At 43.0% G+C, this 27,656-nt stretch overlaps 1 long non-coding RNA gene across 1 annotated transcript; it reads right to left on the bottom strand.

Moving 5' to 3' along the window:
• Positions 1-343: 343 nt before the first annotated feature.
• On the bottom strand, positions 344-27,287 carry LOC148539315 (uncharacterized). Its single transcript, XR_015870256.1, has 3 exons — positions 27,166-27,287; positions 15,941-16,051; positions 344-825 (listed from the first exon to the last, which is right to left on the bottom strand). It is a non-coding gene; the product is annotated as an uncharacterized LOC148539315 (long non-coding RNA).
• Between the last annotated feature and the right edge of the window lie 369 nt (positions 27,288-27,656).

Raw genomic sequence — 27,656 nt, forward strand, 5'->3', positions numbered from 1 at the left:
TAAAATGTTTTAGATTGCCTTGAATATTTGAATGCAGCATATATAGATATATGTGTGTTTTTTCACTTTTATATTGAAATATCTTACAATGTTCATTCATATTCCAATGTTGGAGTATTGCTTTATTTTGAAATAAAAACATGTTACAGTGCAGTAACTGTGACAACGGTTACATTTGTGATTTTGAAAAATGTATTACCTAATCATCTTTATACAATATTTATTTGAAGTGTGTTTTAATTTTTGATCTAAAAAAACTTATCAGACACTCTCAAGGTCCCAAATATAAATATATATATATATATATATATATATGAAGCATGCAGCATCTTCCACGGTTACTGCTCAGTCCCCTGTATAATGTACAGTACATACATTTTAAGTAATCTGTTTGTAGGCGTACAACTTGAACACATATACACATACACATCCTGTAACATTGTGTCACAAATACATGAAAAATACTGCTGCATAATCCTCTGTCGAACCTCATTCGCACCCTCTGTATTGACAACGCCCTCTGATGGGAAAGGGTCCTGCTCCTCCACAACTGCTGCAATGTTCCCAAGGTCATCATGGCCTTGCCCAAGGGCCATGTTACGAAGCATGCAGCACGACTGGATGATGTCACACCTTTATGCACATCCTAAAGTAGGATGCCAGCCGACCGGTCCAAACAACGAAACCTGCTTTTTAAAGCTCCAAAGGTATGCTCTATTAATGACCTTGTAGCAATGTGTCCATTGTTGTACCGGTGCTGTGAAGGGCCTCGTGGTCACAACAGACGTGTCATGAGCCAAGTCTGACATCCATATCCCGAGACACCTAAATGATGAAAGAGGGGTTAAAAAATTCAATTAAAACTACTCAAATAGCATTTATAATAAAAAAAACACTTTACTTACATGTAAAGATAGATTCAGTACTGCAAACAAAAAGTATGGTGGTCGCTCATATCAGCTTAATGACATAGCACAGGTGCTTGTAAAGGGCGGGGTTTACACTGAACACAGAAACAAAAGGGATTTGCCCTCCAGCACACTGCAGCAAAATCAACAACAAATACTACATGATAATAGAGATTCAGAGGTATTAGTTACATACATTTGCAAATATATGAATAAGCGCCAGGCCATCGTCAAGGCTCCTCTATACTGCCGTCCCTAACATTAAGGATTTCACGTCCGAGGAGCAAGGTACCCCAAAAAATTCCAGCCAAGGACCATCCCCATAGCATCACATGAAAAGGGGAAAAAAAGTGATAATGAAGTATAAAGAATAGATGTGTAAAGATAAATCAATAAGTGTTAATGAAATGAGAAAGAATTAAAATGACATAAATAATAAACAATTAGAAAAGTGATAAAAAATATCTATGTGAACTAAGTGGTGATGCCCTGAAAAAGGTCCAGCCAGAACAACTCCGGGGGCCCCACTCCCCTTTTCGTGTGATGCCCTGGAGATGGTCCTTGGTTGGAATTTTTGGGGGTACCTTGCTACTCGGACGTGAACCCCTTATTGTTAGGGACGCCAGTATAGAGGAGCCTTGACGATGGCCTGGCACTTATTCATATATTTGCAAATGTATTTACGTAATACCTCTGAATCTCTATTATCATGTAGGATTTAAGTATTTGTTGTTGATTTTGCTGCAGTGTGCTGGAGGGCAAATCCCTTTTTTTTCTGTGTTCAGTGTAAACCCTGCCCTTTACAAGCACCTGTGCTATGTCATTAAGCTGATATGAGCGGCCACCATACTTTTTGTTTGCAGTCTTGAGAGGCATTCGGCATGAAAAGCCGGCTGCCGCATGACCGGCAGTTCGATTCCCGGCTGCGGCAGCCCAACAAAACAGCAGAGCCCGGCAGCGGAAGCCCGACAGCGCTGGAAATCACGATCGTCCCTAAGGTAAGTACTTACTAACCTAACCAACCCCCCTAACCCTCCTTACCGGTGCCTAACCCTAACCTCCCCCCCAAGTGCTTAACCCTAACCTCCCTCCTCTAAATGCCTAACCCTAAATGGAGAATTTGATAAAAAAGAAAAACATGTGGAAAAGCTTATTCTCGTACATTTGTGAGTTCCGGAAAAGTGCGATTTTAATGTCAAACTCGCAAAAAAAAGAAAATCGCAACCTATTACATTTACCCCTATATGTAAAACACACCTTAAATACAGAAAAATAAACAAGACAACTTATAAAAAACAAACCTCACCACATTTATTAATCACTTTGGGGGCTATTCTTCATAACTAAAAAAATCGATGGAGGTAATTAGGTTTAGAAGTCGCATGGAATTCTACCTAATTACCGGAGGAATTCATCATTCCTCCTCCCCATAACTATCTATTCCAAAAAGCTGTCATTTTTGCGATAACAGCTTTTCAGAAAATAGATACTTTTCTTTGCCTAGTCCTCCCTTACCACAGCTGTGATCAGTGCTGTGCATATGCCGTTACGTTCACAAAAGCAGCACATGCGCAGCACTAATTACAGCTGCGGTAATTGTGTCCCCCCTACCTCCCCCCTCCGCTTCCCTCACCACCCCGCCTACCTGGCCACCTGTCACCCTGGACCCTGACCTCCCGCCCAGAGGGGAACACAGGACACACAGAGCAGCAGCCGGAGCCGGAGGAGGGACCAGCAAGCGACGGAAGGAACCGAGGAGGACCTGCTCATGCTGAAAGCAGGTAAGTGTAACCCACTGTATGCCACCTGAGAGTGGCGTATAGTAACACCATCAAGTTCCGAAAATACATAATTTTTGGAATTTGATGAATTGCCTAATATATGGGGAGTGTGGAAATTAACGCAGACGGACTTAACCAGGAGATATCAGTGATATCTCAAGTGTTAATGAATACTAAAAAAACGCTAATTAAGGAAAATGTCCTTAAAACCGTTATTTTAGTGTTGATGTATAGGCAACTTTATGTCTTTATCTTTGTAGTTTCCTACAACTTTCTCTTTCTGAACTCCTCACAAACCCACATATTGAAAGTAGCCAGCTATCTGTTTCTGTGAATGTTGCTTCTGTAAAAGCACCATTAAATTAATATGAATAGAATAGCTTCTAATCTGCAGTGGTTTTCAATAGAAACTGCTGCCAAATAGAACACGCCACAGCGGATTGTCATTTAGTTACCGCCGGGGATCGACGGTGGATTCAGTTTAAACATCAAAATTGACCTTTAGTAAATGCTACCAATATGACATTGAAACAGCCATCAATTGACAGAGTTTTCTGGAGGGTTCTAAATGACACCAAAACCACCTCTTAGTAAATTGTGCCAATTGTTACCATTGGTAATAGGGCTTTTTGTTGCTTTGCCATAAATATTAAATGTTAAGCATTGCTATAGACTTAACTAACCTCCATTGATAGTGCAATCTGCTGCCTTTCATCAGCAAAATCTACCCCATGCCTTTGTATGTAGCGCCACAATACATGTTCTGTGATCCTTTCTAAATAAAGGAATTTTTTAAAAGTATTATTAAAACAGCTCTGAGTTGTTGAGGCATGGACTCCAAAACACCTCTGAAGGTGTCCTATGGTATCTAACACAAAGATGTTAGCAGCAGATCCTTTATGTCACAGGTTCTCAAACTCTGTCCTCAGGACCCCAAACAGTGCATGTTTTCCAGGTCTCCTCACAGAATCACAAGTGAGATATTCGCTCCACCTGTGGATCTTTTAAAATGTGTCAGTGAGTAATGAATACATCTGTGCACCTGCTGGGTGACCTGCAAAATGTGAACTGTGTGGGGTCCTGAGGACCGAGTTTGAGAACCACTGCTTTATATCCTATAAATTGCGAGATGGGGCCTCCATGGCTCGAAATTGTCTTTACAAAACATCCCACAGATGCTCGATAGGATTGAGATCTGGGTAATTTGGAGGCTAAGTCAACACCTTGAACTCTTTGTCCTGTTCCTCAAACCATTCCTGAGCAATTATTGCAGTGTGGCAGGAGACCATCAGGGAATACCGTTGGCATGAAGGGGTGTACAATGTTTAGGTAGGTGGTAAATGTAAAAGTAACATCCACATAAATTCCAGGTTTCCCAACAGAACATTGCCTAGAGCATCACACTGCATCCACCAGCTTGCCTTCTTCCCATAGTCCATCCTGGTGCCATCTCCTCCCAGATAAATGATGCAGACGCACCCAGTTGCCCACATGATGTATAGAAAACATGATTCATCAGACCCTGCCGCCTGCTTCCATTGCATACTAATAAAAATAGGTTTGGATGATTGGCGCTACAATCCTTATGTGGTCTTATAAATGAACCGAAAGAAGGTGCAGCCTGGAATAATCGGAACTTTCAACAGAAATCCGGATAAAGATAGTTTTTTGTATAGAAGTATTCTGGCGCTCCCAAGGATCAGTGTTATTTTGGGGAAAAAAAGAGAATGGAAAAAAATATAGGCCCTCATTCAGAGCCGCACGTTACCAACAGTACGCTCGTTGCGTTCCGATGTTGACTAACCGCGCATGCGTCGGTGTTACACTGCGCATGTGCGTACGGCAGATTTTTCTCTCGTTCCTAAAATAGCGTACAGGAAGTGACATGTCAAATGTGATTGACAGAACAGGGCGTTTTTGGGTGTTGACGGGGGTGGAGATGGAAAAACGCAGGCGTGGCGAGGCGTTTTTGGGGCGTACATACATTAGCAGATGCGAACGTCAAATGTGTTCGGACCGTCACATACGTCACTGGAACATCCTCTTTCCCTTCAAAATGCTCGCACAGTTTAGGGTCTGGATTACTCGACCACATTGGCGATGGCCTTCTCCTCCGTCCCGGGACTCCATGATGTTGCAGCGATTAATCGCGGGTGGTCACAAAAGCAATTAGTGTTGTATTGAAAACCGGCTTGGTATGTGTTTGGAAAGCAGTTTATTGGGATAGCACAAAACTGTACGCAGGTGGAAATCATACCTGCTAATGTCAGGATTACACAATCTTTGGGGTTTTTTTTGGCCTCAATTTGTTGTTTATGGCCTATTGTGACAATAATGTCATCATGTTTTAATTAGCTCCCCTTTTTTTTTTTACTGTGGAATTTGCATCGTTATGTGATTTTTTAAACGTTCCTTCAAGAGGCCTTTTTTTTTTAAAAATGAAATGGTTTTTTGTGTCAGTTTTTGCCTTTAGGGCCAGGATTAAATGTAACCCATTTGTACAATAATGTCACAATACAATGTCAGATTTTTATCATAAATTTATTGTTTAAACACAAACCAATTGGCATAATATTTTGTTTTCTTTTTTTCTGGCAAAGATACTTTTTAACAAAAATAAATAATCAATAACTGCTAACATAAACGTACAAAAATAAATTAAAAACATTTCACAAGAAAGGAGAGGGAAGTTTTGACCAGAAAGGAATATGAGCCAAGCACAGAAGGAGTGTGGGAAAAGTCGCCATTGCTATCACCGTTTTTTCGCCCGTTTGGATGGGGGAGGGTGGGCGCCAGACCGGGTCCGGGATGCCATCGGGCTGGCCTGTCCAGAGGCAGATGTTGTGGCCTCTGGACTAGGCACAGGGCTAGGCACATTTGGAGGATTGGCTGATGTTGTGCCAGAGGTGGAGGATCCTGATGTTCCAGCAGGAAGGGAGGTCGGCTCCACCATGTGCTGGCAAACGAGCTGCTCCAGGGCATCGGCGATGCAGATGTTGGCCCTGGTATTTTCCGCCAGGGCCTGACCAATGGTCACGTTGGCCGCAGCATTTTGCTCCAGAGCCTCAGCCACCCGTATCAGACTGGCGTCCATCCTCTGCAGAATCTCCGTATGGAAATCCGATTTGAAATTGAGTTCTGTGAGGAGGCCCACTGCCTGCGAGGGGGCACGCCCTGGACTGGCTTCTGCAGGGTCCTCAGCCGGATGTACTGGTTCCTCCCCTGCAGAGCCAGCAGAAATTCTGCGGCCAAGGCTTCCCTCTGGAGCAGACTCATCCGCCTGTGTCTCTGTTGGAAAAATGAGAAAAGAGTCACATGAGAATCTACATATTGGCACAATAGCATTTCAGAGTTGGTGACATCACAATACTTACCGGGGCCAACATGAGGAGCCGCAAAGTCTGGCATGTCCGTATCCATGTTGGACACGCCAAACACCTCCACAGGCTGCACACACCCCTGTGCCAGCTCTTCTAAATCCGTCAACTCCAATGACACAGGGGTGGGACCCCCACCTGTCCCCCTTGCATGCCTAGCCCTGTCCGCGAGTTTTTGCTTTAGGCGATATTTGAAGTCGCCCCATCTGTGGGGAAAAATGGAAGCCATTATCCTTTGGTTTAAAATGGGGTTTGTTTTTAGGGGGGACAAGGGTTTACTTACCGCCGTTTGACATCCCGGGCTAGACGGACATAATCACCCACCCTATTGACAGCAACGGCTACCTCTTCCCACATTCTCCACTTCTGGCTTAGACTCATATTCCTGTCTGCCTGTGGCAGGATGTCCACACACTTCTGCATCAAAACCTCCATCTCCTTTCTTGTGAAATGTGGCTGGGCCCAGCAGCCTCTTCCATGTCATCCTCCTCACCTATTTGTGTAAATTTACAGAATTCACAAAATCACAACTTGCCTAATCTTATGTTTCAAATTAATCATTGATAGAAAATGCATGAAAGACTTACCGCCTGACTCTTGGGCATTTTTTCCCTGGTCTGTCGCCATGTCTGAGGTCCAAACAAGAAATACACCAGAATTTGAATGTGTTTTCGTGACGTATTTATACACGCGTCCTTATTTTGCGGCCGCATCATTGATTGTGCGGCCCTATGATCCCTCCTTAATTTGTGCGGGAAACGAAACACTATTTATGGCTTGGTGTGTCTCAAGTCGAGGTGGCGTTTTTGGATTGTTGGAGGTTATCTTGGCTGGAGTTTATTGATTGCGTAGAAAGGAGTTGGCGGTTGGAGATTCGTTTGTTGGTTAGATTTGCGTTTTTTTTTTCCGTTATCTTTGTTGGTTTATATTTTTGGGACCTCGTTTCTTGATTTGGTAAGTTTTGTGAAGTCTAACTTTTGTTCAATTGTTGTTTCATTGTGTTTCATATATTTTGTAATTTTTGGATCCATAATTTCTTCTATTTTAGATTTTGTTTATTTTCGACCCCAAAGACCTTTTGATTTTGAATCTTAGATATTTGCTCTTGGTAAGTCCATTTTTTATCTTGTATTTGCAAACTAATTAGCACATTTTTAGTAGTTACTCTTGTGACTTGTATTAGCGAACTAATTAGCGCATTTTTAGTAGTTACTCTTGTGACTTGTATTAGCGAACTAATTAGCGCATTTTAAACAGCTTAATAATCATTCTAACTTTTTGGTGGTTTATCTTTCGCTTTTTGAGCCAACATTTCGACCCGTTTTGATGTACTGTGTTAAATGTCGCTTTGCGGTTTTGCTAAATGGGTGTTTGGCATATTTTAACTTTGGTCTAGCACAAAATTTATAAACAAAAATGCACAGAGTGAAATGTGTCAAGTAATTTTGGTGTTTATTTTCAGTTTGGACGTATCATGACAATACCCCGGCATGTAAGCAGCAATGGATGGTATCATCAAGCTAAGTTGTTTTAATATAGTTTTGGGGTGGGTCAAAAGCCTTACTTTGAAATCTTTGAATTTCAGGTTGATCTGGGGCGGATTGTTCTGGCCATGCTCCCGGAAGCCGACCAACCTCAATCTCATCCCAGGCGTAGGCATCGTAGGCATGCAAGGCCCCAGATATTTCGAACACGTGTCACCCTTTTTGGAATGCCCGATGATGAGGTTTTAAGACGCTACCGTCTACCTCCCAAAATCATCATAGACACTCTCTCATTAATAGAAAGTGATCTTGAGCGGCAAATTGACAGTCCAACAGCAATACCACCACTGATGCAATTTATGGCGGTGTTACATTTCTGTGCCTCAGGATCGTTTCAAACAACGGTGGGAATAGTGGCGGGCATCTCCCAATCCTCCTTTTCCCGGATCCTGAGGGCAGTGATGGAGGCACTTTTCAAGCACCTCCATCATTTTATTCAAATGCCTTTGGATATGGGTGCCCTTAGTGTGGCCAAGGCCAATTTTTACCAAATAGCTGGCTTCCCACACATCATAGGGGTTGTGGATGGTACTCACATACCACTTCAGCCTCCAGCATGGCTGGAGGCAATATTTAGAAACAGGAAACACTATCACTCCCTGAATGTAATGGTGGTATGTGATGCCTCCCTCCAGATCCTGTCCCTGAATGCTAAATTACCAGGAAGTGCACATGACTCCTTCGTCATCCGGCAATCAAGGATATGGCAGAAATTAACCAACCTACAAGCTGGTGATGCGTGGCTTCTGGGTAAGTGGAGACCTTTAGTACATAACAATGTTAAGCTTGATACACAGTGTTCCTGATGTTGTCTCTTATTTTTCACAGGAGACAGTGGATACCCTTGCATGTCCTGGCTGCTCACTCCTTATTTGGCTCCCACACCAGGCCCACAAAGTGAGTATAATTCTGCACTTACAGCCACCAGGCAAGTGGTGGAGCGCTGTATCGGCCTTTTAAAAGGCCGATTCAGATGCCTCCACCGCTCTGGTGGCGAGCTCATGTATTTGCCGGTTATGGTGTCAAAAATTGTGGTCCGGTGTGGGATATTTCACAACATCGCCATAAGGAGTGGTGTCCCAATGCAGCCAGAGGATGCCTTACCTGAGGATGGCCCCCCCGAGGTTGGTCGGAGGTCAGTATGTGGGGGGGCCATACGCGATGATGTGGTGGCCAGATTTTTTAGGTAAGTTTGACCAAAACTACAATGTTTATACCTAATGTGTTTGTGTTTGTTTGCAAACATCTAATTTATTTGTATTTTTTTCTCCATCTTCTGTTTATTCACATAATCTTTGGCACTCCAACGCTCACTACTTCCTGCTACCCTTACCAAACCTGGATCTGGTGATTTGGGGCATATATTCTGGAACCCATATCGCAACGCCATGTTTGTGGAATCATGTTGGCATGGTCCTTCGTCAACCAGTTCTTGATTGTTTTTTTAATTTAAATATTTTATTTGTATGTGTTGTATTTGAGTTTATCACTGTTTTTGTTTTTGAGGGAGTGACCACTTTGATTTCTCATTTATGTTGTGAATAAATGTTTGGAGAGTGAAATGGTCTTCCTTTTTTTGGACGTTAACAGCAAGTGTAACCAGGTTAACACACCTTACATTGGACTAAGGGGTAATCCAGTACTGACACCAGTTGATGTAAACTGAAATATGTTTTCAGGTTCCCAACCCACACCAAAAGGAAGCCTGTCCAAACCATTGGATTTGGAAGATTGGCCTAAGCAGCTTACACACCAACTAGGAACCTGTAAAATGTAGAAATATCTAATTGACACTACACCCAAAAAGGGAAATGACATTGTTACTGTTCTGTGTTTCTTGTGGCTGTTTTACATACAAATACAAAACACAATCTAACTTTTAAAAAGGGAAATCCTTGCAGGAACAGTCAACTTATGTCAGGGAAATTTTTTTTTGTTTTGGAAAAAAAGAATGAGCCAGAACGTATATTCGAAATCAACAATTTATTTAGAAAACGAAAAAAACCAAAAAAAACTACTGGCGAAGGATGCCAGACAGCCGGTCAAGGCCCACAAGAACGCCAATGACATGTTGGCGCATCTGGCCAACACATTCGACCACCTCTTGCCGACGCCTCTGTTCCTCTGTGGGTGAGAAAAGTGTGTGGATTAATAAAACAATAGGGAAGCCACATAAAAAAAAAAAAAAAACAACGAAATCACTCCTAAACCTAAAAAAAAGAAACCAAAACAAAAAGGGGGTGCTGCCAAAAATACAAGGCCTATGTACAAATTCCCACAGGTGTGATATGTGTATGTTGAAACCAGCAGGAAGAGGTAAAGGCAAACTGCTAAATCACCAAAAGTAAACCCAAAAATCACGAATAAAGGCACGACACATGATTACATACAAACAGTTTGTGCTTAAAAAAAATGCAAAAGAAAAACATACCGGGAGCCAAAACGGGAGCTCCGGAAGTCCCTCCATGTTCTTCCTCGGAGGAGCCTTCATTCCCAAAAGAACGGGGAGGGGTAATGACGGACTCCGGGGAGGGGGTAATTGGAAGAGGGGTGGGTGGAGGAGAGGGGGAAGCGGGACGGAGGGGAATGAGGCCCGACAGTTCCGGGAGAGGGTCTGGGAAGGCTGGGGAGGAGTGGGGTATAGGGGAAATATTTGGGGTGGAGTGTTGGCTGGGGGTTGGGGATAGTGGCTGGGAACGCTGTCTGGCCGGACGGTGACGGCGTAGTCTTGGCTGTCCACCTAAAATATGTCAAACAAATTGAGGTTAGTTTCTGGCCAAATCCGGGGCCCACATAAAAAACAAAAAACCACCAACAAAAAACATGCAAATAGGAGTAGAATGAAAAAAACAGAAATAGAGGGAAAACATGCACACGCAGATATGAGGACAAATAATAAATAGGACAGACAGGAAAACATGCACACGCAGATATGAGGACAAATAATAAATAGAACAGACAGGAAAACATGCACACGCAGATATGAGGACAAATAATAAATAGGACAGACAGGAAAACATGCACACGCAGATATGAGGACAAATAATAAATAGGACAGACAGGAAAACATGCACACGCAGATATGAGGACAAATAATAAATAGGACAGACAGGAAAACATGCACACGCAGATATGAGGACAAATAATAAATAGGACAGACAGGAAAACATGCACACGCAGATATGAGGACAAATAATAAATAGGACAGACAGGAAAACATGCACACGCAGATATGAGGACAAATAATAAATAGGACAGACAGGAAAACATGCACACGCAGTTTGCCCCACAAACACAAACATGAAAACCACAATACATAACACTTACTTTCCAGTATCTGCATGCGAAAGCATGCCAGCAAGCGGGGCGTTCGCCGTTGCAGGTCTGACCACCTGCGCTCCAGCTGCCCGATGTTGCGGCGTGAACCTAAGGACCGCAGGCGGGACCGTGCCTCCGCATACGCGGAGCGCTTCTGCCGGTTGGTGATGGGTGGAGGCTGGCTGGTGATACGGCGATCCATCACCTCCGTAAGCACCAGCAGCTCGCGCCTGGTGAATGCGGAGGCTCTCATGATGGCAATGGAGTTTTTCATACAAAACATTTTTGATAAAGTGTGCAAAAAATTTCTGATTGGCTAATGTATTTTGGAAATTAACAGGAGCAATTTTATTGGTTAGTGTATGAGTCATGTGTTCAACAGGGCCAGAAATCTCTGGAGAGTTATGATAGGCTTGATGCAGTGACATGCGTTTGCAAATTTAAAAAAAAAAATGAACCCCGGGAAATATGCGGGGATCCACAGCAATAGAACAATTGTTTAATTGTGGTTCACATGTTTTTTGAACAATAAAAGCGAATGTTCCACCCGTACGTATTCTGCGGGTAAACACAAACACGGACAAGAGTAAAGTTTCTTGCATTGTGTTGAAAAAAAAAAAACAATTAAGCTAATTGATACATTGATTGGCATGATACGATTGAGGGAGGTAGGCAGAATAAAGGAGCAGGTAATCGACATCTGACAAGGCCACTTCCGGTTTCACTTGTGCGTGCGTTCCCTTCAAGCCATTTCGGGGATGTACGCTCGCTATTTCGCACGCTCATTAGTTAGAGGAGGGGTCGCCTGAGTTTAGGGAGGAATTTTAGATGCGAACGAAAATACGAGCGAGCCATTGAATTTAAATAATTTTGTACGTACGCCTAACGTACGTGCGCCCGCTTGCGAGTGGGTCTGAATGAGGGCCTTAGTGTAAATCTGTGATAAAAACCAAAGAAGAGCGTATATAGACATATACTCACCCTTTATAGGTGAGATCAGTACAATGGACACAAATCAACACCGTGGTCCTACGGTGGTTGCAATAGCAACGATGAATCAATATGGATGGGTCTCAAATCCTGGCAGTGGTCATTATGTGAAGAAAATAAAACATGCCTCCATAGTGTAAATCGTTTGTCATTAAGTCAGAATAATAGTAAATAATATCCTGCTCACCTTATTCCAATTGCATAAGCGCCTTAGACATTCATTCTAAATCCCAATGTCCGTCGGTAATGAAAAAATATATATCTCTTAAAAATAATTTTATTTGACTTCCATTAAAATTATTTCATATATGGCCATACAAAAAAAAGAAAATCAATAAAAATATTGTTGCGCTGGCGTGTCGTATGGGGGAGAGCGGGGGGCAGAGAGTGGGGACCCGGTGTCCGGCTGCCAGAGTCTGCCTTCTCACGTTTGTTGAGGTGTGAGGGTGTCTGTAACGCGTTTTGACTGCTGAGCCTTTTTCAAGGAGGTACTTATCCTTATTCGGCCACTTTTGGTAGGTACACATATGTGTGTGTACAACAGTTTATTTTTATCATTTAAGTTCCAAAGCGAGTTTGCATATAGCATTGCCGCATCTATTGGCTAATGTAAGAAAATAGGTAAAAATATATATTTTATATGAGATAAGTTGCATATCATCTAGATTTTAAATACTTTGCACCTAAATAATAAAAAACAATATATATATATATATATATATACATATATATATATCTGCTATATAAAATCAAAAATGTGTCCTTCTGTCATTCTGTCCTTCTGTCTTTTTATACAAATCCACAGTTTACAAGCCAAGATCGTGAAATTTTACATACGAGCGTATTAAAACACGGCGAAGGCAACTAAAAAAATTTGAAATCTAAATTAATTACTGTTCATTTTTAATTAATTAAAAAACAAAATTTTTGCATAGCATTCGCCCTCTACAGGTCAGGTACGGAATTAGAAAAGGATTTAGCTTATCTGCTATTTTTCCTTTTTTATCTCTACTATCTACTATATAAAAGCGAACATTTTTCCTTCTGTCATTCTGTCTCTCTATACAAATCCACAGTTTACAAGCCACAGTTTACAAGCCAAAATCTCTCATGGTTCTACACCTAAAACACCAAAGAAGAATAAAAGCATTGTCCTATTTGGTTTATTGTTAGATGCAAATTTGGACACCATTCTTCTTGGGCCATCTGCAAGGTCAATAATAAAAATATTAAAATGTTATTTTTGTTTAATTTCATAATTTCATTTTATAACATGCATTTTTCTACAAACTAAGGAATTATGGAATTTTATTCTGTAGCATATAATCTAAGTCTCTGAACATCATTTACTGTGGCTCTCACATGGAGTTTACAGTACCTTTTAAATGCTGTATAAATTTGTAACCACTATTGATTAGGGATGAGCGGGTTCGGTTCTCAGAGAACCGAACCCACCCAAATTTAGGGGATCCGGGGCGATCCGAGCCAAGCTTGGATCTCCCTGCCTGCCCCGGATCCCTCACCCAAGGCAAAACCTTGCGATCCCACTGACGGGTCGCAAGGTTTTGTATTGAGCGGGCTTAACGCTGATTGGCTGAGAGAGCCGTCTGTCACGGCTCTCAGCCAATCAGCGTTAAGACCATTTAATATGCACACAGGAAGTAAAAGAAGCTGGCGCCTGCCATCTCCCGCTGCCTGACACCACTGGCACCCCCCACTGCCAACACCGCTGGCACCCCCATGGGCAGCATCCCCCACTGCCGCTGCCGACAAGGCCAGCACCCCTGCACTGCTGCCTCATGTACTGAGGACACCGTCAGTGACCCCCACACTGCTGACACTGCCTGCACTCCCACACTGAGGACACCACCAGCACCCCTGCACTGCTGACACTGTCAGCACACATGCACTGAGGACACTACAGGCACCCCCGCTCTGCCGACACCACCAGCCCCTGCATTGAGAACACCCCTGCACTGCTGACACAGTCAGCAAACCTGACTGCGGCACCCCCGCACTGCCGATATCGCCGGTACCCTTCACTGAGAACACTGCCAGCACCGCAGCACTGCCATCCCATGTACTGAGGACACCATCAGCAACCCCCGCACTGCCGACACAGCCAGCAAACCTGCACTGAAAACACCACTGGCATCCCCACACTGCCGACATTGCCGGTACCCTTCAGTGGAGGACACTGCCAGCACCGCAGCACTGCCATTCTACGTACTGAGGACACCGTCAGCAACCCCTGCACTGCCAACACAGCCAGCAAACCTGCACTAAAGACACTGCTGGCACCCCCACCCCCGCACTGCCGACATCGCCGGTATCCTTCACTGATTACACTGCCAGCACCGCAGCACGGCCATCCCATGTACTGAGGACACCGTCAGCAACCCCCGCACTGCCGACTCTCCCACACTGAGGGCACCCCTGCACTGCCGACACTGTCAGCACACATGCACTAAGGACACCGCTTTGCCGATACCCTGCACTAAGGACACTGCCAGTACCCCCACACGTATTGAGGACTCCGTCAGCAACCCTGCACTGCCGCTATTCCCACACTGAGGGCATCCCTGCACAGCCGACACTGTCAGCACTCCTGCACTGAAGACACCTCTGGCACCCCCGCTCTGCCGATACTGCCGGCACTATGCACTCAGGACACTGCCAGGGCCCCAATCTCTGCCAACACTGCCACAGTGCCAACACTGATGGCACTTCCACATTGAGGACACCACTGGCACTCTCGCATTGAGGACACTGCCAGCAACCCCGCACTGCCGACACTTCTGTCAAAGTAAGTGCACTATTGGTGTATGAAACACACTGTATCTGTGTTGGAAGGTGGAAGCTGAACTGCCACATGTTAGTGCAGCCCCTTTTGGCCTTAACTAGATGAAAAAAATAATATTGTGAGGTGGTCAAAATTGATTGGAAATGACTGGAAATAAATGTTATTGAGGTTAATAATACTGTAGGAACAAAAACAGTCCCATTTATGTGATTTTTGCTGTTTTTATGATATTTTAAGAAAAAATCCAGATCCCAAACCAAAACACGAGGGTCGGTGCACATCTCTACGTATTGATATTAAGTCAGGCATAGTATGAGTCTGAATATGGTAAAAATTGCTATCTGCATCCATGAGGAGAGATCCGTCTGATTTAGAATCAGGCCCATAAAGATGGCAACTATACTGGGATGCAAAAACGCAGCTCTGCAGCACAAATTTTTTTTTATACTTGCTCATGCATGAGCTTACACAACTAGATGGTGTCAACAGTGGCGACAAAAATTTTTTGTCTATCTCCTTGGTTCCTGGAACGCACAGAGGCTACTTCTGGTTCATTCCTTTGTCAGTTGAAGGGTAAAAACCAATTGGATGAATCTCTTACACCATGGTGACCCTGAATGCCGGAAACAGCTGCACAAGGAACTGGAAGTAGTTGCTGTGCATTTCATAGTGCGATCCAGCAACCAGAAAGTACACAGTCATCCGGGTATCAGAGCAACAGAAGCTCTTGGCCGTGTTTACACTGTACACCCGACAAATTTTGAATGCTTCTATCTCCGAAGTTTGCTTTACACCATTACAGGTCCTACTTCCTTCGAAGACCTTAGGACTGTGGATGGGATAGTTTGTCACACTTTTCGTGTGGCCTGCCTAAGGAGAGGTTTGTTGGAGGATGATGTATAAACTAACATTCTTAAAATCCCGGGCAACGCCGGGTACTCCAGCCAGTACATATATATATATATATATATATATATATACACACATATATATATATATATATATGTATATATAATGTGAGGAAATTAACTGGCACTCTCGTATAGAATGAGTACGCTGCCTGGCTGCCTTTCCAAAAACAGATATACAATACTTAGGTGGTGCTGGATGGCACTCCGGGTCTTGTAATGGGTGAAAATAACTGCTACCACACGCAGTCAGTCCAATGTTTTGGTTTATTACCTTTGTCAAGGACTAGATAAATACAAAATATGCTTACCTTTAATAGAAAAGACACCACCGGTGCAGAGCGAGACAAAGCAGTCCATTTCCGGGATCGGCTCCTAACACTGACATCACGTGTCCATCCTGGCTGGAGTTGCCATAGAATCTATAAACAAACAAAGATACAGTGAAATAGAAAATACCCCCACCAAGACATGGAGATAGTGATCCAAAGTAATGTAGTATAGAGTAGTAGTAGCAGGTAAATAGAGCTGAAGAGCAACACTAAGTACATTATGTTATAAAAAACTATTGAAACTAAGACAAGTTGTCATTCAGACCAAAGGGGTGAACCGTATTCAGATGATAAATCCATTTGGCCTCTAGCTGCAAAAGGGCTTTCTCTCTATCACCTCCTCTTGAATGTGCCCGAACATGGTAAATCATTTTATACCTGACTGTGGCCAAGTTATGATTACATGCTTTAAAATGACGGGCAACAGGCTGATCGTTAGTTTTACCTTCTAAGGCTTGGCGGATGGCTGAACGGTGTAATGCCATTCGCTCCTTAAATTGCCTCATGGTTTTACCCACATAGACAAGTCCACAAGGGCACCTAAGGATGTAAATTACAAAATGACTGGAGCATGTCAATGATGTATTTTATTGGATTTACCAGATTGGGGATGTAGAAAAGTATCCCCAGTCTCCAAGTAGCCACAAGTCACACAACCAGTACACCTGTAGTTTCCTGGTTTTCTGGACATAAAATGTGCAGTATCAGTGCTACTTAAGCCTGTAATATCATTGCGGATGACACTATCCCTAATGTTTCTACCATGTCAGTAGCTAGGGAGGACTATTTTTAAACATTGGCAATTCTGGATCATTGCAAACAACTGGCCAGTGCTGCTTAGCTGTTTTCATCAACATGTCTCTCTTAGGGGTGTAAGAATTCACCCATACCACTCTGTCAGAATGAGGCTCCAGCACCTTCAGTTTAGACAACAGTTCTGATCTGGAAATAGACATAGCCCTATCCATAGCTTTATGCAAAGGCTTAGGGCTTAGGCACAATGAATTTGGATAACATCAGTTGCATTTGCATAATGGTATCTTGCTCATCACTGCAAATGCGTCTAACACTGGCAAATTGAGAGAAAGGAAGTCCATACTTAAGAGCAGGAGGATGACTGCTAGACGCCCGTAACAGCGTATTACGGTCCGTAGGTTTTTGATACAATGTAGTACATAATATGCCTTCCTTAATGAAAATCCGAACATCCAGATAATTAATTTTGGACTCATTGACCTCATGGGTAAATTTGATGTTGTGGTCCGTTAGGTTAATGTACTCCAAGGCTTTGTCCAGAAGATCTCTCGTACCTCAACATATTAACATAATATCATCTATAAATCTTGTAAAAAGTTGATCCGAGATCCAGGGTTCTCTCAAAAACAAGTCCTTTTCTACGTCAAACATAAAAATGTTTGTGTAGGATGGTGCTACGCAAGAACCCATTGCGCAGCCGCTCAATTGTAAATAGAAAGAGCCATCAAAGAAAAAATAATTTCTTTCATGGGGTAATTCCAAAAGCTGTAGAAAAAGGAAACGTCAGGGCCTGTATACTCAGAGATTGGTACTTCCCACATGATATTATCCCTTTACACACACATGTGCCCCCACGGTATGTTATCTCTACTGTATGCAGGGCTGGGGAGGGTTCAGGCAGGCTGCTGCCCTGGGCCCTCTTCCTGGATACGCCACTGCAAAGGATATTAAAGAAGAATATCCCCATTTATTTCAGGTTTACCCATGTAGTCCACTACTAGCCTGGGAAGACATAAGCCACCCTGCCTCCTGGTGCTTGATCCAGCCTGCCTGCTTTTCTTGGGAAAGGGGCACTGCTCTCATGCAGGGGGCCAAGCTGACACTGGATTAGCCCTATGCTTACCAATGGTAAGTATTACCATTAAAAAATGTAGACCAGGGTAAACCACTGCATGCAGACAATGGAATGGACACCTGCACCATCAAACTACTGTGAATGTCATATTGTGCTTTCAAAAAATATTTCTGACACCTTGTCACCCCAGAAATCTGTTTTACTGCATACTCTTTGAGGGGTGTTTGGGAATCCCCTATTTCCCCTTGGCTGCAGACTTGGAAGCCTACTTCCATTTTTGGTGCCAGCCTCTGACCTCTTTATTTTGATGTACCTAGTTATGTAAGAAAAGGATAGAGGATAGCTAGATGCATTTAAGTGTCAATGTTTTTGTACTTTCATAAATTAGCTTAAGGGGTAAATTCAAGTTCCTGTTTTCACTCATTAGAAGACACATTGTTAGATGCATAACATTCTATTTTTCATTTCAGTGGATCGTAATATAACAGGGAGGCAATGAGCATGGGGGTCCTCTGCTAAAATAGAAACCAGCACCTGGCTAGAATGGATAAAGTAAAATTGGCAGTATGGTGTTCCCCTTTCATAACAGCCTGGCCATAACACTTCAACCTGCTTGGAGAGTCCATTGGCATTACCATGTCCAGAACCCTTTTTTGTTCTAGATAGTAAAGTTATATTGTTGAAGGATTAAACTTGATCTTAGTAGCTTTCCATTATTTCCAATACCCTGTTCAACCAACTGAGTGAAGTCTCTCCCATAGAATTAGGATTGTAATTTCTGCGGGGTCCACACTATGGCTAAACACTACGGCATTGGCCACATCTCCGGGGAGCAGTTTCCTACTTAGGAAACTTATAGGTTGTTCCTCCCCTTGTTCTGTTATCTGGTTGAGCACATTTCCCAGGTGTAGTTGGAGGCACATGTTTGCACTATAAACCTCCTTTTGAACTCTGCGGTATGCAGTACAGGAGGTTGGGCCAGGGAAGATTTCAAAGTAATTCATGCTTTTTCACAGTCCTGTGTCCAAGTCGCTACCTGAGATATACAGACCCTAGTACTGCGGTCATACCATTGTCTCTGTATTGTCTGAGCAGCTATCAGATTGCTCTGCACCATTCCCATTAGGGACTTCATTTTCTCCCTGAACTGTACTACATAGTAAATCACTGAAGTTTTAGTGGTGAACAAGTATCCTTCCCATTCTTCTCTAATCGGATCTAAGGGTCATGCACCAATGCCCATACAGGAATTCAAAGAGTGAGAAGCCAGTGGATTCCTAAGGCAGCTCCCTGTATGCAACAAGGAGGTATGACAAAAACCTCTCCCAGTCTTTCCCTGGGACTCCACAAAGGTACTAAGCATCTGATTTAAGGTGTTTTTAAAACATTCATAAAGACCATTCATTTGGATGTAATAAGGGATGGCAATCAGGTGGTCTGCTTGCATCTTTTTACAGAGGCTCTGCTTTAGGTTAGACATAAACTGGGCACACTGATCAGTTAACATTTCCTACCCTGTAAAAAAGGGTTAAAATGGCATCAGCCGACTTGCCTGCTCATATAGAGGAGAGAGCTACAGTTTCTGGGTACCTGGTGGCATAGTCAACCACTGTGAGTATGTATTATTTCCCAGAGCTACTAAGAATGGCTAGGGCCCCCACAATATCTATAGTGACCTGCTGAAAGAGCTTGGCTATAATGGGCAGAGGTATGAGGTATCTCCAGGCTTTCCCACCATCTGACAAGCATGACAAGAGCAACAGCAGTTTGCTATTGCAGTCAGCATTCCTGGTCAGTAGAAATTGTGTTCTAGGCGTGACTTTATTTATGCCCAAATGTCTTGCCAAGGTAACTTCATGAGCTACTCTCATCGGGATACATTCAGTATCCCGACACATGGGATGCCGGCGCTTAGAATACAGGTGCCGGAGTCCCATCCTAACCACCGGCATCTGGAAGGTAAGTAGTAGGGTTGGGGAGGATTAGGGGTTAGGGTTAGGCACTAGGGGGGAGGGTTAGGTTTAGAGTGTGGGAAGGGGGAGGTAAGGTTTAGGCACTAGGGCGGAGGTTAGATTCAGGCACTGGGGAGGAAGGGTTAGAGTAGGGAGAGGGGGAGGGTTAGGATACTGACTGACAGGTGTCGGTATCCTAACCCTGTTGGGATGCCGGCATCGGGATTTTGACCGCCAGGATCCCGAAATGCTGGCATCCCTTACCCATCCCATTCTCAACATCTCTTCTCTATATCCCTGGGTTAGTACAAGTACTCAGTCATCCCACCCTTTTGCAAATCTTTGACTGTTTTCACCAGTGGCGTAACTAGGGTATTTGGAGCCCAGGGCAAATGTAAAAATGGAGCCATCAACCACCGTATATGCAAAACATGGGCATGGTCACAAGGGGTGTGGTCAGTTAAAAATGGGGTATATTAACATGACACACTCCTTTCTCGTCACTCTGAACATTCCTTTCCATATGCACCTTAACCCCAGTAGTGCCCCTTATACAGTACCCCCAGTATACAATGTCGCCAGTAGTGGTCACTCTTATGCAGGCCCCTAGTAGTGCCCCTTATACAGTAACCCCAGTAGTGATCCCCCTTATGCAGTGCCTCATTAGTTCCCCTTATAAAGTGCCCCCAGTAGTGGTACCCCTTATGCAGCACCCCATTAGTTCCCCTTATAATGCCCCCAGTAGTGGTCCCCCTTATGCAGTGCCCCCAGTAGTGGTACCCCCTATGCAGTGCCCTTTATATAGTGCCCCAGTAGTAGCCCCCCCTATGCAGTGCCACATTAGTTCCCCTTATACAGAGCCCCTAATAGTGGTCCTCCTTATGCAGTGCCCCTTATATAGTGCCCCCAGTAGTGGTACCCTCCTATGTGGTTTCCCCAGTAGTGGTACCCCCTATGCAGTGACCTTTATATAGTGCCCCCAGTAGTAGTCCCCCCCTATGCATTTAGCTGGCAACGATGTGTGTGTAAAAAAGCACAGCCTGAACCTGCCTCCCACCCTCCTCCTGGCGCTATTGGGTAAGCGCTCAGGGGGAGGGAAGGGGCTTGGTAGTGCAGCACAGGGCCGGCGCTGGGCACAGGGAAGCCTAGCGCCGATCCTGTGTATAATAATGTGTAGTGCTGACCGCACTTACTGCTGTCGACACTACACTGGCTAACTAAGACAGGCCAGTACTGTGGCTGTTGGCGCCCCCCGCGCCACCGGTCCTACAGCGCCCAGGGCACACACCCTGTTCCACCCCACCTTAGTAACGCCACTGGTTTTCACTCTATTCAGTTTCCTCCTTCCCAAAAAAACCACTCTTTCCTAGTCAGATTCAGTGGGAGGCTGGTCTGCCCATCCTTACCGGGATGCTAAAGAGAGATCTTTGTGCTGTGTATGCTGGAAAGCCTAGACTTGCTGGGCAATGTCTGGGGAGAGGGAGGGGGAATGTGTGTGCATGGTCTGCAGGAAAGGGGTGAGAGTGGAGTGTTAGTGATTCCTGCTACTGACAATTCACATCCCATCTCTTTAATGTGGAAGATTTAACCCTTGCTGCTTGCTGATGGAAAACCATGGCGAGAACAAGGAGGCTATGCCCTTCTATAGCAAGTACAGACATCCTAAACATTTATACAGCAGATTCATTTACACATTTTTCCCCATTAGTCACTGGAACTTGTGAACCAACATAACTATTCTTTACAACAACAGAATTACAGTTGAACACATTTTCTCCCAACCAGCCTGGGTACTTGTTAAAAAGCAGGCTTAGTTTCCATCAGAGCATTATCAATGACATCACAATCAGTTATATACTCAAACCGCATTCTGCCCAAGTCAGTTCCCAATAACTTATTTGTAGGGAGATTAATCAAAACACCAACTTCTGCACACCTCCCTGATCCCCAGTCCAGGTAAACCCTTGCCAACGGCACTACAAGATGCAACCCACCTACTCCTCATACAGAAATAGTCTTCCCTGGATAATGTCCTCAGGACCCACTAGTGAGTGTCTCTCAAATATTTCAGTCCATTACTCAGGACCCACTGGCGCAGAATGCACAAGAGTAACATGTCTCCTGTATTTCTCAAATTCACAGTTACCTGGTTACTGACTAATTGCAGATATTCCCTGGGACACTTTTGGGATTCTTCAACACACAGGAGAGCTGGAGAAGATCTGATGGCAGTTACCCCTAGGTTTCATCCTCTCTGAACAGGTGACAAAAATGTGACCCACTTTGTGGCAATTATGACACCTGCGTGCATCTCCCAAAACTGGCTTTGCTTGCCTTTCCCAAAATGTGAAGAAACAGTATGTGCAGTTGCAAGGAAAAATAGAGGTGTTCCTCCAGACTGTCTCTCTTTTCTAGCAGATTGCACTGGTATCCTGCAGGCTCTCTTTGCTGCAGAAGCCCTGGTAATGGAATACTTGTCTGCCAAGCTGGCTGCTGACTTGGGTGATTTAAGGTCACAATCCAATACCCACTCTTTCACATTCGCTAGGCACAGCATCAGAAACTGCTTTTGAATAATTACATTTTCAGTCCATTACAGACAGTAACTTTCAACCACTCAATCAACTGAAACAGAACTGTTGTATCAGTTGCATATTTGTTGCATAGTCTGCAGCCCCCACAAGTTTGACGGTAGCGTGTAAGTACTGTGCAAAAGTTTTAGGCAGGTATGGAAAAAATGCTGCAAAGTAAGAATGCTTTCAAAAATAGAAGTGTTAATAGTTTATTTTTATCAATTAACAAAATGCAAAGTGAACAGAAGAGAAATCTAAATTAAATCAATATTTGGTCAGCATCAATTCTTCTAGGTACACTTGCACACAGTTTTTCAAGGAACTCGGCAGGGAGGTTGTACTAAACATCTAGGAGAACTAACCACAGACTTCTATGGATGTAGGCTTGCTCATATCCTTCTGTCTCTTCATTTAATCCCAGACAGACTCGATGTTGAGAACAGGCCTCTGTGGGGGCCATATCATCACTTCCAGGACTCCTTGTTCTTCTTTACACTGAAGATTTTTATGACATTGGCTGTATGTTTGAGGTTGTTGTCCTGCTGCAGATTAAATTTGGAGCCAATCAGACGCCTCCCAGCTGGTATCGCATGAAGGATAAGTACCTGCCTGTATTTCTCAGAATTGAGGACACCATTAATCCTGACCAAATCCCTAACTCCACCCCAAGCTTGCAAGGAACAGCCACCATGCTTCACTGTTGCCTGTAGACACTCATTATTGTACTGCTCACCAGCCCTCCTCGAACAAACTGCTTTCTGTTACAGCAAATATTTCACATTTTGATTCATTAGTCCAGAGCACCTGCTGCCATTTTTCTGCACCCCAGTTCCTATTTTTTTATACATAATTGTGTGACTTGGCCTTATTTCCACATCGAAGGTATAGCTTTTTGACTCAATTCTTCCATACCGACCACTTCTCTGAACAGTAGATGGCTGTACCTGAGTACCTGAGTCCCACTGGTTTCTGCCAGTTTAGAGCTGATGGCACAGCTGGACATCTTCTGATTTCGAAGGGAAGCAAGCATGATGTGTCTTTCATCTAATGCACTAAGTTTCCTTGGCCGACCACTGCGTTTATGGTCCTCAATGTTGCTTGTTTCTTTGTGCTTCTTCAAAAGAGCTTGAACAGCACATCTTGAAACCCCAGTCTGCTTTGAAATCTTTGCCTGGGAGAGACCTTGCTGATGCAGTATAAGTACCTTGTGTCTTGTTGCTGTGCTCAGTCTTGCCATGGTGTATGACATGTGACATGAAACTATCTTCCACAACCTCACCTTTGTAACAAAGTTTGGCTGTTCCTCACCCAGTTTTAAGCCTCCTACACAGCTTCTGTTTTAGTTAATGACTGTGTTTCAACCTACATATGAAAATGATGATCAATATCTCCTGTTTGGTATAATTGGTTAATCATACACCTGACTATAGTCTTACAAAATCCCTTGGTAGTAATTTTTTAACAAATAAAATATAGAAAAGAGAAACAGCAGAAATGGAGGGGAGCTCAACTATTTGCACTGTGAGCCTTCAAAATATTTTAAGCATTGAGTTTGGTCTTTGGTGAATTAGGCTGCTATCTCTCTCTCAGGAGTCACACACCCATAATTCACCTAAGTTCTTATATTAAAATAATAATAATAAAAATATATTATAATATATTATATATATATATATACACATATACCACGGCTGCTCCAACATGTCACATATATTCTAACAGATCACAATCTCTTACTGCTGTCAATAACTTGTCATGATCAACACTCACTAGTGCATAAGTGGTGTGGGTGTGACAGAGTTAATAAAAAAAGAAACCACCTTGTCTGTTTAAACATGATTAAATTCCCCAGTATTGCACACACTTATGATTACTTCCCAACTTCTGCTTCTACAAAAGGTTAATTCAGAAGTGATTTAATCCAAGTAGGAAGCTTTAAGTTCTCCCTACACAACTGCAATTAGACCTTAATTCAGTCCCAATTACCATTACCCAAATAATAACATGTAGCACAGATATGTAGCATTGAGTACCTGAATCCAAAAGCAAAATTGATTCGATAGGAATCACAGAGACCAATCCTATTAAATTAAGTTTAATATGAGACAGATACTCACAATGCTTAAAGTATATACAAAAGCAAATAATAAAAAATACATACAAATATAGGGCCTGATTCAGAGCCGCTCGTAAGCGGCCGCTCGTTCGCTCCGAGCGATGTTTGCCCAACTGCGCATGCGTACGGACCGTTATATGCATGCGCGAACCAGTCAGTGCGGTCGAAATTCATGTGCTCGCAAAATAGCAAATGCTTGATAATTTCAGTGACAGGAGGAGGCGTATGTGGGTGGTAACGGGGGAAGGTGCTTGAAAACGGGGAGTGGAGATCCAAACGCAGGCGTGCTTAAAGGTCAAAACGGGCGTTTTATGGGTGTGCATAATTAACAAAGCAGCGTCATCGACCACGTCACTGGGTTATTTTATAGCCAGAACTGCTCGCAAAATTGTGGTAGCAAAAACCAACCCCAAGAATAGCGAGCAGTTCATACCCTGGTCGATATACTCGATTAATCTAATAAATAGCGGACATGACGTAGGATGCGAGCGGCCGGCGGGCGTAATTTTTTCAAAAATCGACCGCAAGTTTTGTTCGCTCATTCAGACCTAGAGGCGTGAACAGACCGCAAAGAGTGAACGGTTGATTTGAATAGCCACCCCTATTTTGTGGACGAGCGAGCGCTAATTGCGTCCGGCTCTGAATCAGGCCGTTAGTCTTAGTCAAATAATTTTTCTATAAACAAAAGGGGATCAATTTACAGAAACATCTCACATAATTCTTGCGGGGAGTAGCAACAAGATGGAGCAATACCCAATGCTAGTTTGGATACCAAGAATTGTACAGAATTTGTATGGGGGATATAGTATTTAACCCTATCTGGTTGTCAGGTGGCCCCTTTGACTTGTGGTTGCTGGCCAGTTCCTGGATCCATAGATTTTAACCAAGATTCTGCTTGCAAACTCAAACATTCCTGAAGTGGGGGGTGAGCATGCTGACACTAAAGTGGGGTAGTGTGACACTCTCCAGGCCAGCATCATTTTGGTGAGAAGGGCAATCCTGTAATGTACAAGACCCTATAATTTTACCATTAACTGTCTGTCGTATCATTTGCTGGCAGTCCTAATGGGCAGTAGTGCATGCAGGTGGGGTTTCTGGGTACCCAGAACCCCCCCCCCCCCCTGACAGCCTCAAGAGCAGACACCACGTTATTAAGCCACGCTTCCCTCACGGCAAAATACTGCGATATGCGGATTAATAAGGAGGAGGCAGAGCCAATATGACATGATTCTACTACAATCTTGTAATTTGGCTCCGCCCCCTCTCGATTGACCTGCAAATCATGGCATTTTGCCACTAGGGGAGGAGCCTAATGAAATGGTGCCAGCCTGCCAGGTCCTGTCCCCGCAGCTGCTGCAAAGTAAGTGTAATGTATATGTGACATATGTATTTGTGTGTAAGGTATGTGTGACATATGTATGTGTGTACATATATGTATGTGTGTGCGTGTGTATGTATATATATATATATATATATATATGTGTGTATGTATATATGTGTGTGTGTGGAAAACCCCCTGGAAAAATCCTGCGTTTGCCCTTGATGGGCTATACATCAATAGTTACACCAGCAGCTAGACATACACATAAAGGTTCATTTACAGGTCACCATGCTGCTACTTAAAAAAAAAAACACAACTCAAAGTATTATACAGTTAATACAAGCATAGGGTTCCATGGAAGTCGCAGCAGTCCCTGGTGCCCTCACAAGGGATTGATATATAGTACAGAGGTGCGGCATTCAAGTCACAAGATAATAATGATTGTGACCCAAGTGCGCTGTGTGTGTGTATATATATATATATATATATATATATATATATACATATACATATATATAGACACTCCACCCCCAGAGTGTTTGGCACCAACCCCTCTCTGGAAGCCTTCCCTCCTACAAAACCTGCACTTTATTAAGGAGACTAATGCACTATTGATCTCTTCTGACAATTAGCAACATTGCATGTGTACTTTCAGATTGTTAACATTGGCTGCATATACATTGAACTGTGTTTTATACATGTTGATTTTGTTCATGCGATTTAGTCTATTATATTAAGGGAATATTGTATATGTTCTCACACAAATATTTATTATAATACTAATGTAAGTGCTGGAATTTTGTATAACTTGTTCCTTCCTCAGATATTTGTCATAATTAAAAAAAACAATAGGATCAGGTGCCGTTAATACATTTTTCCAGATCTGTATTTCCAACAGCTATTGTAAACGGAATACTCAACCCTTAAAATGAACAAAAAAAAACAAAGCACTTGGAATACAGCAATATTTTAATAAAACTAATAAGCACAATTACAAATACACCGGCCAGTATAAAAAGACATAATAAAAAAACTTGGAATTAAGAATATCGACACATTAATTAATATTAAAATGTCCTATACAATCAGTCTGTTAAGCATATAAAATTCAATCCAGCAACCACTGTTAGTCACTGTGTTAATGGCAGTAATTGCACTTGTAAACAGATGTTAATCGCAAGAAGCACATAAAAAAGCCAGTATGTTAATTGCTGTGTTAGTAACAGTTGTATCACAGTTGTAGATTTAGTCAGTCTTTATTACTGGCCAGATAATGCATTAAAAAACAGCTGTAGATTACTTATATGTCCTTAAGGGATTTGTAGGTATACAATTGTGCCACTAATTAATTCTTATTATGCAGCTTACTCCAGGGTGTCCATACCGATATCCATGTGGCTATAATAAATACCTCCCAATGACAGGAAGGATCCAATCCGACTGGTACCTAGATTATTACCCAGGGGCTCAATAGATCCGATCCAGCTGGTGTATAAATGTGCAGAGTCTCCTTAACGCATTTCCCAGCCTTATCGAGAGTCTCAGCGGCTTCATTAGAAGGTTAAAATGCTATCCCATCTGCCCGTACTTATACACCAGCGTTATGCAGGTTCACGCATGCACATTCAAATCTGTTTACAAGTGCAATACAGGTTGAGTCTTGCATTTCCAAATATTCAGAAATACAGAATATATTTAGCATGACTGAGATAGTGAAAACTTTGTTTTTTGGTGGTTCTATGTACACAAACTTTGTTTTAGGCACAAAAGTATTAAAAATATGGTATAAAATTACCTTCAGGCTTTGTGTATAAGGTGTATATGAAACAAATAAATTTCATGTATGTATACAAACTTTGTTTGAACCACAAACTTTGTTTGAACCACAAAATTGGCTTCACA

Source organism: Taudactylus pleione, unplaced genomic scaffold (assembly GCF_031769625.1).
Source record: "Taudactylus pleione unplaced genomic scaffold, aTauple2 ptg000026l, whole genome shotgun sequence".
NCBI classification, from domain to species: Eukaryota; Metazoa; Chordata; class Amphibia; order Anura; family Myobatrachidae; genus Taudactylus; species Taudactylus pleione.